The sequence below is a fragment of the Mirounga angustirostris genome, unplaced genomic scaffold (genome assembly GCF_029215605.1).
Source record: "Mirounga angustirostris isolate CCGP_5_RB_7025 unplaced genomic scaffold, mMirAng1.0.hap1 SCAF_13, whole genome shotgun sequence".
Classification (NCBI taxonomy): domain Eukaryota; kingdom Metazoa; phylum Chordata; class Mammalia; order Carnivora; family Phocidae; genus Mirounga; species Mirounga angustirostris.
The window spans coordinates 39,853,074-39,870,338 of NW_026991721.1; the positions used below are offsets into that span (position 1 = coordinate 39,853,074).

General features: G+C 45.0%; 1 protein-coding gene across 1 annotated transcript in view; it reads left to right on the forward strand.

The window, feature by feature from the left end:
- Positions 1-17,265, forward strand: part of PLEKHA7 (pleckstrin homology domain containing A7) — a 213,415-nt gene that overhangs the window by 106,383 nt on the left and 89,767 nt on the right. The gene's annotated exons all lie outside the window — the stretch shown is intronic.

The following is a 17,265-nucleotide window of genomic DNA, read 5'->3' on the forward strand; positions in this document are numbered from 1 at the left end:
CAGAGAGAACCCGTCCTGGACCGGATGGCTGGAGTCCTTTTCCCTCCCCCTGCCCCCTGCACTGAATGTGGAGTGGTCCCTTTTCTCCGGGTCATGGAGGGATGCTGTGGGATTGGGCCTCTGGAGTCCCTTTGCTCTGACACCGAGAGCAGACTCTTAAAGAGGCAGGTGGGAAATAGGCGGCCTGAGGAGGTCCTGAGCCAGCTGGCACGTGAGAAAGCAGCCCTGGAGGCTGGAAGGGTGCCCTCACCGCGACAGCTACAAGAGGCTCCTCCCACTGGAATGCTGCTGGACTGCTTTACCTCTCACAACCCACTGACAGCTTTATCTTTTCTAAACAAGGACCCTGTGCTTTAATTCCTCATGGACATCCTCTGGGCTCTGGGCACAGCTAGCCTTCAGATCTGTGTGCTGATCCTTTACAGCACACCCTCCCTCCCCCGGTTTATGGAGTAAAGTGCTACATGTCAAGATTTATTCAGGTCATTCTATGCTGCACACCTGTGAGTGAGCTCATACGGCCGACTTCGGGCCTGTTCTTGGTTTCCTTCTTCCATTACTGCTCTGACCTCAAGGTAGCACGGGAGAAGTTGCTAGCTGTGTCCCCCTTGTGTTGAGTACCAGAGAATTACCACTTCCCCTGTCACCACTTGCTTAGCCCTACCAGTGTGGAGGTGACAAGGAGAAATGGAATTTAGTAGACCAGTACCGAGGGCTCGGTGTTAATCATCTCCAGCCTTTTACCGTTTTACAGATGAGGGGACTGTGGACCAGACAGAAAAGCCATCTGTTTGCTTCCCAATTGGCTGGTATTGTTATTTACCTCGAGCAACTTAAATGCCCAAAGTAGGGTGCAAAAGAGATATCATGGGACGCCTGGGTGGCTCAGTTGTTAAGCGTCTGCCTTCGGCTCAGGTCATGATCCCAGGGTCCTGGGATCGAGTCCCACATCGGGCTCCCTGCTTGGCAAGAAGCCTGCTTCTCCCTCTCCCATTGCCCCTGCTGTGTTCCTGCTCTCGCTGTCTCTGTCAAATAAATAAGTAAAAAATCTTAAAAAAAAAAAAAAAGATATCATGATGCAGAAAAAGAGTTTGGCTTCTTGCCTTGGATTCCAGTGGGAATCCTAAATCCTTCTGAAATGTACAACCTTAGACAAATGACTTAACCACTCCTAACCTCAGTTCTCTGAGATGATAATACCGTTCAGTGTTGAAGTGACTGATAGAGGTAATATATGCAGGCATCTTAAGAGTTACAATGATAGTTATGCAGAAAACAGTGACTGTTACTTTTAATATAGTCTCAGTGGCTTGTTAATGGATACTGACCACATTGGACTCTTAAAGCTGTGTATCTAAAAGAAAAAAGTATAAGCTTCCTGTGAGAAGGGGCGTGAGGAACCTAACCCAGCTTCCACTACTGGGCTATGACCACCTGCTCCTGCAAGGTGTAGGGAGTAGGCATAGGTTCTCAGCCATACCTGTGTACAGAGCCTTGTTTTTTTGTTTTCCCACCAAAATATCTCCTAATGCTCAGGATCTCTTCATCCTACCCATATACTTCAGATTTCACATAATTGCTAAATGGTATGTTTCATGGGTTAATAGATTCATAGAGTTGGAAAGGAGCATAAGGCCATCTTGGCCGATTACAGACCTGGGGTTCGTGTTCTTTCTTTAGCAACATCCTGCCAAATGGTTTTTGGCCTAGGCTTGAAAACTTCCACCAATGGGAGGCAGCCAGCCAGTCTGATGTTCAGAAGCCACTCTGGCTTTGACATTGGTAGACACATAATTCCTTGAAAAATATGCTTCCCAGTGACTCCACCTACTGATCCTAGTTCTACCGTGTTGGCCCTCAGGGAACAAATCGAATTACTCTTCCATAGGATAGCCCTACAGAGATGATGATAGCGGTCCTGTGCCCTGAATCTTCCCAGACCATAAAACTCCTGATCCTTCAGTGATGTGGCTTTGACCCATTGGTGCCCTTCACAGTGCTGGCTTGTCTCTCCTCTAGCTTTTCACTCTGGCCTGTAGGTATGGTTACCAGAAGAGAACACAATATTTGGGTGGGGTCTGATCAGCTCAAGATAGAACATTTTTTACCTCCCTTATTTTGGATTATTACCTTAGTCCCCACCAAGGTCCTCGTAGCTTTGTGAAAGCTTTTCCATACTGTTGACTAGTTGGGTTTGGAGTAGATCAAAGCCATTAAACTCATACAGATTCTGTATTCTTTCCTAGGGCTGCCATAAGAAGTTATACAGACTTAGTAGCTTAAACATCAGAAGCTTATCCTTTATAGTTCTGGAGGCCAGAAGCCCAGAATCAAAGCATCAGCAGTTACTTGCTCCTTCTGAAGGCTCTAAGGGAGAACCTGTTCCATGCTTCTCCCTTTGCTTCTGGCGGCTGCTGACAATTCCTGACATTCCCTGGCCTGTAGATGCTTCACTTCAGTCTTTGCCTCTGTCTGCACATGGCCTTCTCCCCTGTGCATGCTTTATATACCACTTGAATCCAGACCAATGGCTCTGGATTTCTGTGCAAGGTCTTTTGACCAGATACAAAGATTCCCAGCTCTAAAATATATTTTTCATGTTTGTTAGTGGATATTAGGTGCTGGAAGATGGATTTTGTTTAAGGCGGAAAATTAATTTTAAAACAATGTATGATGTTTTTCTCATAATTCTTGTTTCCAGGAAGTTAATGTTAATTTACAGTAAGTAATCACGATGACCTTGAGCAATTGGCTAACCTTCTCAGTTTCCTCATTTGTAAAACAGAGATTGGATGAGGCAAGCTCTGTGTCGTTTTCAGCTCTAAAACTCATTACTGTGATTTCTGGAAAACAGGGGTTACCCTTTGTGACAAAAGGTTTCAAGTTGGCTTAATGAACTGAAAATGTACAACTCTTGACTAAGAAGACAGATTATGATGCATGAATCTGAAAATCTGAAAAATTCTACCCTTTTGTTCACCTTTGACAGGATGTAGAGACTAAGCTGTTTGTAACACGTTCCCACCCTCTTCTTGGTTACTCACATAGTATAAGATACTACAGGACTGGCATCTCTTTGGCTCTCAAATATTTGTTATGTGAATGAATGAATATACTTATGTCACATACCATTATTGGGAACAAGTAATGCAATATCATTCCAGTATGATCATCTAGTAAGTGTGGGCCTTTAAGATTCCTCCTGAAAATTCTTATTGATGTTATTATTAAAGGCTCCACGCCCACCATGGGGCTTGAACTCACAACCCTGAGATTAAGAGTTGCATGTTCTACTGACTGAGCCAGCCGGGCAACTCCCCTGAATATTATTTTTAAAAGATGGTGGCCCTGTTTTAGAATTGCCTTCTGGAGCAGTTTCCATATGTATGATGTGGGTGGCTGCTGAGGACCGGGCTCCAGGGCTTGTGCTCTGAACACCACAGCAAAATGTGCATTTTTTCGGGTTGGGGGAGGTCTGTGATCTTGTCCCAAGCAGCACTTGGTCAGATGCTTTTCTGTTGCAGGAGCCCCGTCCCTAATGGGCTGCAGCCACTGGTACCTCCCTTCCTTTGGATTCTTTAGGGACCTTTGTTGGCAGTGCCTCTCTGGGTTTTTCATTTTGTGGAAGAAACAGTCTGCTGACTGTCTGGGGTCTTACCTTTTCAGGAGTCCCTTCAGGGAAGGCTAAGGATGAGTTCATTTGCCATTATTATTAGGAAGAGTCTTCTAAGAATTTTTTTGTGAGAGGGACATTTTGTGGCCTATTTTTGCCATCTTCTTCTTTTTTAAAAAAGATTTTTATTTATTTATTTGAGAGAGAGTGAAAGCGAGAGAGATCACAGAGGGAGAGGGAGAAGCAGACTCGCCACTGAGCAGTGAGCCTGATGCAGGGCTTAATCCCAGGACCCTGAGATCATGACCTGAGCCGAAGGCAGCACTCAACTGACTGAGCCACCCAGGTGCCCCTGTTTTTGCCATCTTCTTTTAGTTCTTACTCTAATACAAGAAATTTTCATTCTTTAAAACAGGACTCCTTTCTAAAAGTAAGATCTTCTCTAGAATCAGTGGTGGTGGTACAAAATAGGGGTTGCAAACTCAATGTCTATAGAGGCTTAGTGGATAACAAAAAAGCAGACTGTGTTTATGCTCTCTAATTTGTCTTTGGAGTACTTGGCCTACTCTGTTTATCTTTGGTTTTCCTTATTCTGGTTCAGATATAGGTATAAAGGAATTGCTCTCCTGTAGGAAAATTAGAAATACAGGTGTGATGATAAATAGCACTAGGTGTACACCCTCAGCATTGGGAATCAGTAGGGAGTGGTGGGGACTGCAGTGAACTAGACAGGCCATTCTGTCTCTCATGGGTCCCAGCATTGCCCCAGTTTTGGTTTTTCCAAAGCAAGCTAGATTTTTATATGAAATGTTCCTGTTTTTAAACTTTGATTCAGTAGAAAAAAATCTGTGTGGCTCAAATAAAACTCATTTTGGGGACAAATTGGTTTGCATGTCATCAATTTCAAAGCTCTGATAAGTGTTTGGGGCAGTTTGACATATCGGATGGCCTCTGAGGTCATCTCTGTCTATAGGTTGGTCTGGTCTGATCTGGTGTAGGGGTCCTAAGGAAGCTGTGATGTGGAGAGATTGGTTATGTTCATCCTTGCATATGGATGTGGGGGAATCCAAGATACATGAAGTAAAAGGCACGTTACAGAATAATAAGTACAATTTTATTGTTTATGTAACTTTTTTCTAAAAAGATGTGTATGTAAAATTTAAAAAATGCATAAAAGTTTCATAAAAGCAAAAAATAAAGGATACTTAAGAAACTGGTAAAGGTGTTGCTTCTGAGATTGACACTGAATTGGAGGCAAGAAAGGGAACTTCTGCTTTTTTCCCCCTCTGTAACAGAGTAATTTTTGGAAGGTAAAGTGAAAAGAGTCGTTGGGATGTATAATTGCTACATAAAGAGTGTGAGCCTTCAGTGATGACAGTGTTGAGGAAGGATGGAAGCAGCGTGGCCTGGAGTGATCAGGAAGCACTGTTGGAAAGAGAAGGGACCTTGGTGGTTGGGCAGAATCCATTAGGGAAGAGGACAGCCGCAGCCAAAGCCCGGGGTTAGGAAAGCAGGTGTCTTGGGGACTGGGGAACAATTGCATTTGGCAGGAGCTGTGGGTAGGGGGAAGTGATGAGAAGGAGGCTTTAGCAGTGAAGGAGGCTGTTGTATTGCAGGAGGTAATGGAATGTTTGCTGTGCTCTAGCATGATCCGTCTGGCAACAAGGATGAGGGAGTTTGTAGGCAGGGCCCTAGGGTAGGAGCCTCTCATGTGGCCTCTTCTGGCTCCCAGGTAGCTGCCACTGATCCCTGCTAGGGTGTTGCCTGGCAAACGGGGTTTATATCTATATACCTGATGAATAAGCTCATCGTACTTCCTGTTCCTCCACTCCCAAGAGTGTGGGCTTTGGAAGCTTGCCCACCTCTGCCGCTGCCTGATGTGGTTCCTGGTCATCTGAAGCCAGCATGTCTCTCCAGACATTTTGGAGGTTCTGTAGAGCGACTGGCCATTGACTAAAGTGTGGCCGCTAAGAACAGGCCCATACTTTGGAGTCAGGTAGTTCAGGGCTTGAATTCTGACCTTGTCACTTACTGGCTATGTGGTCATGGGATGGCACTTGACCCCTTTGGGCTTCAGTACCCTCTGTGCAAATGGGGATAATATGATTTACCTTCTAGGGTTGTACCTGGCAGATTGATACCTAAGAAATAGATGTGCCTTCCTTTACTTTTATATTATGGTACCCAGTCTGGCCTGTAGTTAAATATTTATATTATTTATGTTTAATATATGAAATATATACTTATCTGTATCTATTTATGACCATATCAGTTTATGCTGTTGGACTGTAAGCTCCTATTCAGTGGGGATAATATGTTACAATCATTGCTTTGCCTCAAAGTGCTCAGAGTGCTAAGTACATAGTAGGGCTAAATAAATGTTGGGTGAGTGGAGTCTGTGTTCTTTAACCTACTCCAGTCTTTACAGCAATTGACTTGTGATCGATTAGGATGTGTCTCTAGGCTAGGGCATATCTCCTGTGTAGTTAAAACAAGTTTTGTCAAGCCAAATGCCCTTGTTAGGATGATGTATCAAGATGGCTCGTGAGTCATTTATTATTTCATTCCACTGTGGCACATCTATAGTTTGTGGGCCTTGATGTTCATACAATTTAGGAGGTCTTCTTTAAAATCATATAAAATTGCAGAAGGCATGTAAACACAGCACTAGAGCCCTTTCCAGGGCCTTTTGGAAGTGAGGGGTGCTAATGTTTGAACTTCATCGGTTTCAAGTAAACCATCTCTGTATTTCAGGATTCACGGAACACTCACTGTAGGCAGTAGTAGGAGTTATGAAGGATAAGGAGATTTCTTTTTTTTAATTTATTTACTTGAGAGAGACAGGAGAGAGCACAGCCATGAGGAGAGGGAGAAGCAGGCTCCCCGCTGAGCAGGGAGCCCAACAGATGTGGGGCTCCATCCCAGGACCCTGGGATCATGACCCAAGCCGAAGGCAGACACTTAACTGACTGAGCCACCCAGGCGCCCGGATAAGGAGATTTCTAAAAGGGAAAAAATGGTGGCAATGAATACAGGTTTTAGTAAAACTGTCCTCCCAAATAGGCTCAGAAGAAAATCCCCTATATGGTTTTTTTTTTTTTTTCCATTAAACAAATACCGAGCACCTGCTGTGGACCCGGCACTATGTACGCATTGGAACATAGCTGTGAAAACAGAAGTCCTTGTCCCACGGAGCTTATATTTCAGGTGGTGCCCTGCATCATGACTTGCAGGCCTACTTGGACTGCAGTGAAGAGCCACAGTACTGATCTGAGGCTGTGGTAGTAAAGGCACTTTGATGCCCTAGGTTCCCTGTCTGACTCCTCTCCCTTCTTCTCTCCAGGCCTGTTCTGAGAGGGAGAGCCATATGGTTCAACCTATGCTAAGAGGACCTGGGCCATCCCAAGCAGTGTTGAAAGACTCATGGCCGGTTCCCTGGGGCAGTGGGGATGGGGGCTTGGTACTGCGCAGGCCCTTCCCTGCCCTGCCAGTGGGACAGAGTCATCACCTTCCCACCCAAGGCTCTGTTTTAGGGCTGATTTCAGCCACAGAGGTAGCACAGCAAAACTGAAGGAGCAATTCACTCAGACTCCAGAGCCCATAAACGGAGGTGTTTCCTATGTCCTGCTTCCAGAGGGGCAGCCAACCCCACAGTCTCCAAGAAGAACAGCAGAGTCAGGAGACGATAAGCATCTACCACACTGTTTACCCCCAGCCAGTGCTCCGCTTGGCCGCAGCGGGGAGTGACTCAGAGCTGGAGCTGTGTTCCTGTGTTGTTGCCAGATTTTGCGTGGGGTTTGGGGAAGAGGGAGAATGAATGAGTAGGAGCAAGTGGCTGCTGGATTTGTAACACCTTCGGAAGCAGCTGCTGGAGAACCGAAATTGAGAGTAGGCGGGCTGTGAGCCTCTGCCTCACCTCTTACAGGCAGCAGGGCCCTCCTTCCCTGTCTGACCGGAACCCGGGTTTTCATAAGGCTGAGGCTGGGGAAGAAGACACAGTCCTTCTGAACATGGAGCTCAAGGAGAGAGTGAGTGTGTCTGCCACCTTTCCCAGCGAGATTGGGAGAGCAGGTTAGTCCCATACGGGTTTCACTGGGACTCCCTTCACTGCGATGTATTCTGATTCATGAAGGTCAAGTAATGACTGAAGGGGGTTTTCAATGGCTTGGTTGGGAGTGCCTGCAGTTAAAAAAAAAAGAAAGAAAGAAAGAAAGAAACCCAAAAACCAAACAGTCCAATTTAATTAAGAATAAATAGGACAAAAGTATCATTAACTACACCTCCCTGATGTCATTACAAAGGATTTTCTGTTGGCAAGTGAGATTGGGGAGGAGTGTTCTGCCTCGTTCCTTTGTGTTTTAATTATGTGTAGTGTCGTTCCAGTTCAGTCTGTGGCTCGGACAGTAGTCAGAGATGAACCTCAGTGTCTCAGGATGTCATAGTTGGAAGATCCCTACAGTATCACTTGGTCCATCCTTTTCATTTTACAGTGGAACCTGACTCATTAAACAGAAGCATAGAACTGGGTATTCTCTGAGGTTGAAAATGTGAAGTTTTTTTTTTTTAAGATTTTATTTATTTATTTGACAGAGACACAGCGAGAGAGGGAACACAAGCAGGGGGAGTGGGAGAGGGAGAAGCAGGCTTCCCGCGGAGCAGGGAGCCCGATGCAGGGCTCGATCCCAGGACCTTGGGATCATGACCTGAGCCGAAGGCAGACGCCCAACGGCTGAGCCACCCAGGCGCCCCGAAAATGTGAAGTTTTAAAACTTCTGTAGAGTGTGCATCCCTGACTCAGAGCAGCTTGTGGGGAGGCTGTTTTTCTTGGGCTGTTCTTTCTGAATGTTGGGGCTTGACCCAGTAAGGGCCAGAAGTGGGGCTGAAGGCAGGCGCCTACTGATCTTAAAGTACTTGGCCTGGCAGGCAAGTTCCTTAAATAGAAGTTTAAACAGGAGGCTGGGTAGAGTGCCTTAATTCAAAAGAAGAAAATGTGTTCTTTAGCCTCTGTCTTATGGCAGGCTAATAATACTGGCGTTTGCAACACGGAAAAAGGCAAAACAACTCTATTAGTGTGGAGTTTTAGAGCTAGCAAAAGAAAACTCTAGCAGGCACTAAACGAGTGCTGCAGGCCAGGCCCATTATCAGTACTCTTCAAAACAATCTTGCAAGGTTGGAATTGTCTTCTCTTTTTGCAGATAAAGAACCCAGCACTCAGAAAGGTCAGTAACTCATTCAAGGTTGTGCACCGCCAAGTGTGCAGCCCAGCTGGGGTTTGAACTGCAGTCATCATGACTCTGAACAGCAGCATGGGGTTCATGCTTGGCAGGCTTCATGTGGCCTTTGCATTGGACAGATGAGGAAACCAAGACCCAGAAAGGCTGAGTGTTTGCTGGGGGTGTGGAACTGGTAGTAACAAGGCTGGTACCTTGGCTCCTAGTACATTGCTTCTCTGCCAACTTTCTTTAAAAAAAAAAAAAAAAAATTGGAGCAGGAGGCTATCTGGGTTTGATTTCCTCATTCTATCAGGAGTTTGGCTTTAATCTTTTCATGGTTCTTGAGGTCCTGTGAAGTCAAAATTAAAACTCCCTGTCAACCACGTAGGAATCCTAAGTACCAGAGCCCCGTGTGAGAGCGCAGGAAGAAGGCAGGTCTTACACATGGGTTAGTGGGTCAGAGGAGGTAATTTATGAAATGAGTTGGCCACTGAGTGGATCTCAAAACATCTGCAGCACCTAATGAAATATAGAGCTTTTCAAATCATGCTAGAAGACTTGAGTCTGTTAAATCCAGAGTTTGGAAAGGACAGCTCTCTTTGCAAGATATGTGAGCTTTGAGTTTGCTCAGTTAATTTTGTGACTCCTTTATGCCCAGCTCTGTGCCAGGCTCTACCCCTTTAGCGCCCCTTTAGAACCCAGGAAAGCAGAGACTGACTGTCCCTTCAGGTGGTAGGTCTGGCGTTTGGCTGGATTTCAGTGTTTCTGCTTAATTGGGTTTGTGAGTGAAAACCAGGTGTGGACAGCGTGGGAGTGGGGATGGCCGTTCCTTAGTCTGTGCCATGCTCCTCAGGGCTGCCCAGTGTCTCAGCCTGCATGTAGGAGCCTTTATCAGGCCTGCAGACCCCTGTCTCACCCGCTCTCTCTGGGGGAGCCTTGACAGGTTGGGCTGCTGTGATCAGAAAATGAGGTGGGTTCTGCACAGCCTGTCCCTGAAAGTGATGTGTGTTTGTGCTTAGGCTATTGAGAGAAGGAAGTTCAGGTGCCTGGTGCTGCGGGAGATACATGAGAAATAAGTGAATGACGGCTCCCAGCCCTCCAGGAACTTAGACTCTCACTGGAGGGAGGGGGGGAGAGACAAACACACATGAAGTAAGTAGAGAGCAGTAGAAGAGAGAGCATATAATCAGTCACCAAATTGTAGGTTTCGTACCAAATTCTCTCCCAGTTCACAAAAGGGAGATACAGGTGATGTTTGTATTATCCTCCTGTGTGTTTTTAATCACCCAGTAATTTCCTCTCGGGTGTTTGCATTCCATTCTTTGATTCTCTCTGTTGAGTGTATTAACCTCCTTTGCGCGGGGGTGGGAGGGGGGGTTTCAGGGGAGGGCTAAATTCTCCAAATTATATTTAACACAGTTGGGAGACAGCCAGGGATGAAGCGTTCTTGGCATGTTGTTGTCTCATCCTTCTTTCTTTTGTCACTAAGAGCACAAGCTCTGATGACTTATGACCCTTTAGAATCTTGTTTTGTTACTTTTGCCCAGACTTCTGTAGGGGTTAGCTAGCCTATTTGGAGGCATGGCCTCACTTGGAGGTAGTCGTTTCTCATTCATTCATTCAGCAACTATAACAGTGCCAGACACTGGTATAAGCTGATAAGGGCAGTGAAAAGACAGACAAGGTCCACGCTCTCCTGGAATACACATATTAGGGAGACTGACAATAGTCAGAACACATAAGTAAGAGAAATGATAGTAATGGTTAAAATAGGGTGACATGATATGAAGTGACTGGGAGCCTGTTTCAGTGGGTGGTTGGGAAGGGCTCTGAGATGGTTGTGCCAAGGTCTGAATGATAAGGAGCCGGTTATACGAGTATGAGGAAAAGAGCTTCCAGGTGGAAAGACTAGGTAGTACAAAGATGATTAGGTTGGGAAGAGTTTGGTGTTCAAGGAGCAGAAAGGAGGCCAGTGTGGCTGGGGAGGGATGGGGAAGGAGAAGACGTCCGTTGTACAAGAAGGTGATGTAGCTGGTCAGGGGTCAAGTCACCTAGAGTCAAGCCAAGGTAAAGAGCTTGAATTTTACTCTGTGCTGTGAAGCTGTTGCAGGGTTTAAAGGAGGAATGTGACATGATTTTCAGCTTCCATTTGAAGAGACCCATCAGGCTTCCATTGAGAAGAGTGGGTGCTACAAAGGCCAGGGTGGAAGCAGAAAGAGCAGTTAGGCTGTTGCTAGAGATGATTGGGTGCTGGCTGTAGGACTGGAGAGATGTCTCGGAGATAGAGGTACCAGGGCTTGCTAACATAGTGTGTGTGGAGGTTAAGGTAGAGCAGAGAATGGAGAGCGACTCCCAGGTTGCTGGGTAGTGATGCTGTTAATGGAAATAGGGAAGCCGGGAGAAGGAATATTGGGTTTGGTGGAAGTGGCGGGGAGGAGGCTCACTTTGTTTTTGCTCTGTTAAAATGTGGTTTCCTAGTAGTCACTGTGGTGGTCAAGGGACATGTTCAAGCTGCGTGCCGTCAGTATGCGAGGCATTGTGCAAGCTTCTTTCATGTGTGTCCCTCATGTAGCCTCACAACTCTTTGGAAGGATAGTATTACTATTCCCTGTTTGCAAATGAAGAAATGAGGCTCAGAGAGGTGAGGTGGCTTGCTCTGGTTTGAACCCAGGTCTTCAGGGCAGACACTGAAAGAGGCTGGTTGGTGCAGTGTTGATGGCTTTCACTTGGAGAGAGGATGGGGATCCTATGTTGGCTCATCGAGGCCCGATTCCCATGATTTCTGAAGAAGGGCCTGTCAGAGGAATGCCCATGTGCAATGAGCTGTTGAAAATCTTGACATTTCCAAAATCGTGCAAGCTTTAAAGACCATTTCAGTAAGATTCTCAGTCCCTTTAGGAAATGCCACATGAACAACGGTGACACTTTGTATTAAACAAGCCATTTTATAGAAGTGTTAAATAAAAGGAACTTGGAAATGTTGAGGGACTGTAGAGATGCTGCTTCAGCCTTTGGTTGTCCCCCCTCTTTACTCCGTGGCCCAAGTAGGAACTGAAGAAGATAGGGAGGCAATTTCTTGTGTTCTTGGAATTTCAGTTACCAATTTGGGGACCTAAGTAGGAGCATTATTAGGTTACCCACAGTCCTTGGTTTTCTTGAGACACTGGGATTTAGAACAAAGACAGTAAGTGCCTTAACAAGTCTGGAGGCAGTGCTGAACGTGGCATCAGGCCTGCAAGGTGACACTCTTGCCATATTCGGGGAGCTGCACTGAGGAGCCCAAGGGGCCAGAGGGGCATACACTGCCGAGCATACCAATGAGAAGAGCCTTGACAGAGTCCCTCCTTAGGCTTTCAGGCTGGATCCTTTTCTTACATTTTAAGCTGTTTCTTCTCTTTATAGCTCGGCCAGATAAGAGCTCATGCTGACTGTGCGGATTTGTCCCACACTCAGCATACCAATACCACCCCTGTCCGAAAACCAGATTTATCAGGGTGCTCTGACCTCCACTCGTGAGCACCATTCACATAACTCCAGAACTTCTTGCTATGCCAAAAGAAATTGCCATGCTAAGTAGTTGGAACCTTTATGTTTAACCGACTGGAGTCTTACTGCTCGCATTTTGGTCAAAATCTGTAGGAATGGAAAATTAATCTTGCAAAAATGTTGCAAGAAACTGTAGGACTTGTTTACATCTTGACTAGTCCTGTCAATGGTTGTAGGTGGGCTCCTCCTTATATTGAGCTCAAATCGGTTTCCACTGCTCCCTGGTCCTCACCCTGTCCTCTTGTCAAATCTCTCGTGTTTGCTGTTGGACTTCTTTAGGGCCTAACCCAAGTCCTCCCGGGCCCCGGGCTTGTGAAGACATGTTTATTTATGTGGATGGTTATGTATGGCCCGCTTTCAGGGGGATAATCCTTCCGTGTAACCTTCTGTGTGCCCTAGTCCTCTCCCAGGTGAGATTGGCTGCCATTCAACTTAGAGGGACTGTTCTTAGGAGGAAGAGCAGGATCTGAAAATAAGGCCTAGCTTATGTTTTACCTCATTTGTCAAGTTACTTTCTCAGTAGCCTGAAGAGAGACAGAAGCCCTTGTGTGGAGGAAAGAACGTTTCTGTGCTCCCTTGAAAGTGGCCACCTGGCTCCCAGCCGGGCCATCTCCATCACTACCAAGGAGCAAGGTGGCAGTTCAGGTTTAAGAACAGGTATTTCAGGGGATTTGTCTGTGCCTGCTTAATGTGTCTTGAGACACGGCGATAGGACTTGAGATTCTTCATGGATTTCAGAAAATCAGGAAATGGAGCAGGGTGGGGGCTTTTGGGCTGAGGTCGGGAATAGCAGGTAAAGTCAGAGGACTTTGCAATCTCCAAATGGGTGTGGGGATCCAGCATTTACTCTGTAGCCTTTGTTTGGTGAGGGTGAGCTTGGGTTAGTAGAAGGAGACCAGAAGGGTGGTGGTCTGCAGGAGTGCAGAAGTCGACTGTCATTGTGGGCAAGTCATCTACCCTTCCTGCGTCTCACTTTCCTAACCTGTGGTCTGGTGTGATGAAACACAGCCTGCCATACTGGGTATTTGGGAAGACTGAATTAAATAACCCAAGTACCTAACACTTCTTTTGCCCAAAAAGGGCTGAACTAGAAACTCTGCATGCTGGGCAAGCTTGATCAGAAATAATCATATTTAAGACCTCAGTATTCAGGAGGTATTATTCTGGTTTATCTCTTTTCTCAATGTATGAGTCCTTTTTCCCCCCCTTTATTTAGTGTTCCAGTAACATCATATAACCCAGATTGTCAGTTTCCTTATGTGTAACATGGGAATAAAAATATCAGCCCTGCTTATCTCAGAGGATACTTGGGAGGGTCAGATACAGTGATGAATATGACCATACTTAAAGCTTCATGGAAATTCAGGAAATGGTAATGGTGATACTATGGTTGATAACTATTTTTTGGCAAAACGGGCAGCATCTATATTAGGGAAGAAAGGTTGGGGAGCTGCCTCTAGATCTGATCAAAGAACAGCTGTATTTTTGTCCACTTTAAAAATCTATGTATCTTCTAATGTTAGAATGTAAACTTCATCTTAGTGTCTGAACCTTTCAGCTCAGGATTCATTTACCCAAAACTCTAGGCTTATTTAAGTTGGTATAAGTTGGGTGTGGTGAGCCCAGGAGTTGCTATCAAGGTCATACAACGTATATGAAGTGGTTGCTGGATGCTGCTCCAGGCATATAGAAGTTTCGCTCTTTGCACATATCAGAGATCCTCCTAGCTGACCTTGGATTAGGACCAACGGTTGTTTGGGGGCTACTGAGTGCCACACAGGTGCTGTCATTCAGAACTTTGGTTCTGGGCACAATAGAAGGAGGGAGGTGCAGAGGAAGAGAGAGAGGGAGTAGCAGTGGATGCTGATGGTGCTGTTTTTCTGATGCTTTTGTCTTTAGGGATTTCTGGTCGTGGCCAGGAACCTGTGAACCCCATAGACTCCTAAGCAAAGGGGACAGCAGGTTATCATGCAAAAAGAGCATCGAATCTACAAATAGAAGACTAGGATTTATGTCCCAGTCTTATCACTTATTGATGACATTATCTTGAGCAAGTCACTTAACGTCTCTGAGCCATTTCCTCATTCATAAAATGGGGGTTGACGGTGTTACATAATAGTAAGAGGTATAAGGAAAGGTTTTGTACACTGTAGAGTCCTTGAGAGGTAACAGTGGATAGTGGTGTTGTTGCTTCATTATTATTCCCATTATGAGCAGGGCATTTTTTTTTTTCTACAGGTGGAAATGAGGCAGGCTTAGAGTTTGTGTTTTCAGAATTCCCTGGTGAATGGAAATGACTCTCTAAAAGGAGCTGGGTATTAAAAAAAGAAAGAAAGAAAGAAAGAGAAAAAACGGAAGCTGGGTGTAAATAAAGTCAAACCCTTGAACATGGTGCAAGGATTTCTGGACCAGGTGTTACCGGGGTCTGCTTCTCATCCTTGTCTAGATGCCCGTGCCTTAACCCTGCTTTGGTGAAGATCAGGCCCCTGTCTGCCAGACGGAGTCCTGGGGTTCCATGGGCTTGCTTCAAACCTGGAGCTGGGAATTTGGAAGCTAGAGCGCTTGGGAGGGGTAAAAGGGTGGCAGGGGTTGTGCATAATCACAGGGCCAAGGAGCAGCCTGGTTTGATGGCTCTGACTGCGCACATTTGGCTTATTAGCAGTCAGGCTGCTCTAAACTCAGTGCCAGCTCACCCCAGCCACCTAAACACAGGACGCTCTGGCCAGGCCCCCCGGCAGAGTAAGAAAAACTTTGTAGGTATAGAGAGTTTTTTCTTTTTTAACCTTTATACTATGCTCATTAAACCTACTAATCTCTGGGGTGGCCCTGTGCTCACTTTGGGGATGGAGCTAATACTTTAACACTAGCAAAATGAGATGATAGATTGACTCTGACAGTGAAAGCATTTTAACCATCTGTATTAGGAGCCTTAAAAAATGACCATGCCCTTTGAGTAAGTAATTTTACCTCTGGGACCTTAACCCAAGGAAATAATTTGAATTGCGGGAAGAGTCTGTACTAAAAGATGTATAATGCACCTAAAATATCCAGCATTACATGAATGTAAATCTTTTCTAGAATGTAAGCACCGTGGGGTAAGGACTTCTTGTTCACTCTGTATGTCCAGCACTTAAAGCAGCCTGGTACACAGATGGCCAATGAACATTTTTTAAATGGTTATAGACAAAAAAAATTTACATCCATAGGATAAAACTCTTACTGGTTTCACCTGCTATCTGGAAGTAGAGCATTCTTTTTTTTTATTATTATGTTATGTTAATCACCATACATTACATCATTAGTTTCTGATGTAGTGTTCCATGATTCATTGTTTGCATATAACACCCAGTGCTCCATGCAGAACGTGCCCTCTTTAATACCCATCACCAGGCTAACCCATCCCCTCTAGAACCCTCAGTTTGTTTTTCAGAGTCCATCGTCTCTCATGGTTCGTCTCCCCCTCCAAATTTCCCCGCTTCATTTTTCCCTTCCTATTATTTTCTTCTTCTTTTTTTTTTTTAACATTTTATGTATTATTTGTTTCAGAGGTACAGATATGTGATTCAACAGCCTTGCACAATTCACAGTGCTCACCATAGCACATACCCTCCCCAGTGTCTATCACCCAGCCACCCCATCCCTCCCACCCCCCACCACTCAAGCAACCCTCAGTTGGTTTCCTGAGATTAAGAATTCCTCATATCAGTGAGGTCATATGATACATGTCTTTCTCTGATTGACTTATTTCGCTCAGCATAACACTCTCCAGTTCCATCCATGTAGTTGCAAATGGCAAGATTTCATTCCTTTTGATGGCTGCATAATATTCCATTGTATATATATACCACATTTTCTTTATCCATTCATCTGTCGATGGACATCTTGGCTGTTTCCACAGTTTGGCTTGGAAGGTAGACCATTCTTACGAAAACTTTTGTAAGACAGAATGATGTAAGGCAAGGCAGAGATGACTGTAATTCATATGGAAAAAATTTTGAGCATTCCCAGACCCCCAAAATAACCTCTTAGGCTTTTCTGGTATCTTAGGACACGTTTTGTTAATAGATGCACAAAATAAATCTAGACAAAACACAGTTGCTCCCAGATACACAGTTCAAAGCTATGGCAGCCTGATGCTGAGATGCTTGTGTAGTTCCCAGGTAGGGAGCTTGGTGGCGCCACTCACCGCTCTGGGTCACGTTGCCTCAGTGAGGGCTACCTACAAAACAAACGCTGGATGCGATTTTTGCTTAACAACTTGTTTTTGTTTTTTGTGAAAGCAAAAACTCTTCAAATTTCTTTCAGTTAGTGAAAACAGGTACTAATGTAGGTCTTTCCTAAAAATGAAGTGGCGTAACATGAACTTCCAAAAAGCGGGGGACACATGGATTCAGCTATTTCAAATGATGAAGTCTTAAGGATGTAGGAAATTTTCTAGGTGAGTAGAATGTGAAAAAGGCATGAGACAGATTTCTAAATACAGCAAAATCATAATTTTTTAGTAGAAGGGAAAAAAACTAGGGAAGGAGAAGATACTCAGGTATATCTGTAAGTGGTGAGATCATGGGTGACATTTTTTTCTTTTTATATTTTCTAAAATTTCTAAAAGGACTGATTTTTTGATTGGGGAAAACACTTTAATATAAATCATATTCTTTGGGAGGGGAAAGGACGTCAGGTTAGTTTATTCATCGGGCAAGCCAGCAGCCTCTAGAGCCCTCTCCTCGTTTCTTTCAAAGAACCAGGCAGCCTTTGTGAATACACAAAACACCTACACACTTTGGTTGTGTCTGTCAGCTTGGCATGGAAGCTGTTCCCTCCTAACTTCAAAAGGATGATAGAAACTCTACAGTGTTGAAATTGTGCAGGTCATGTTGCCGAGACATGCCCATA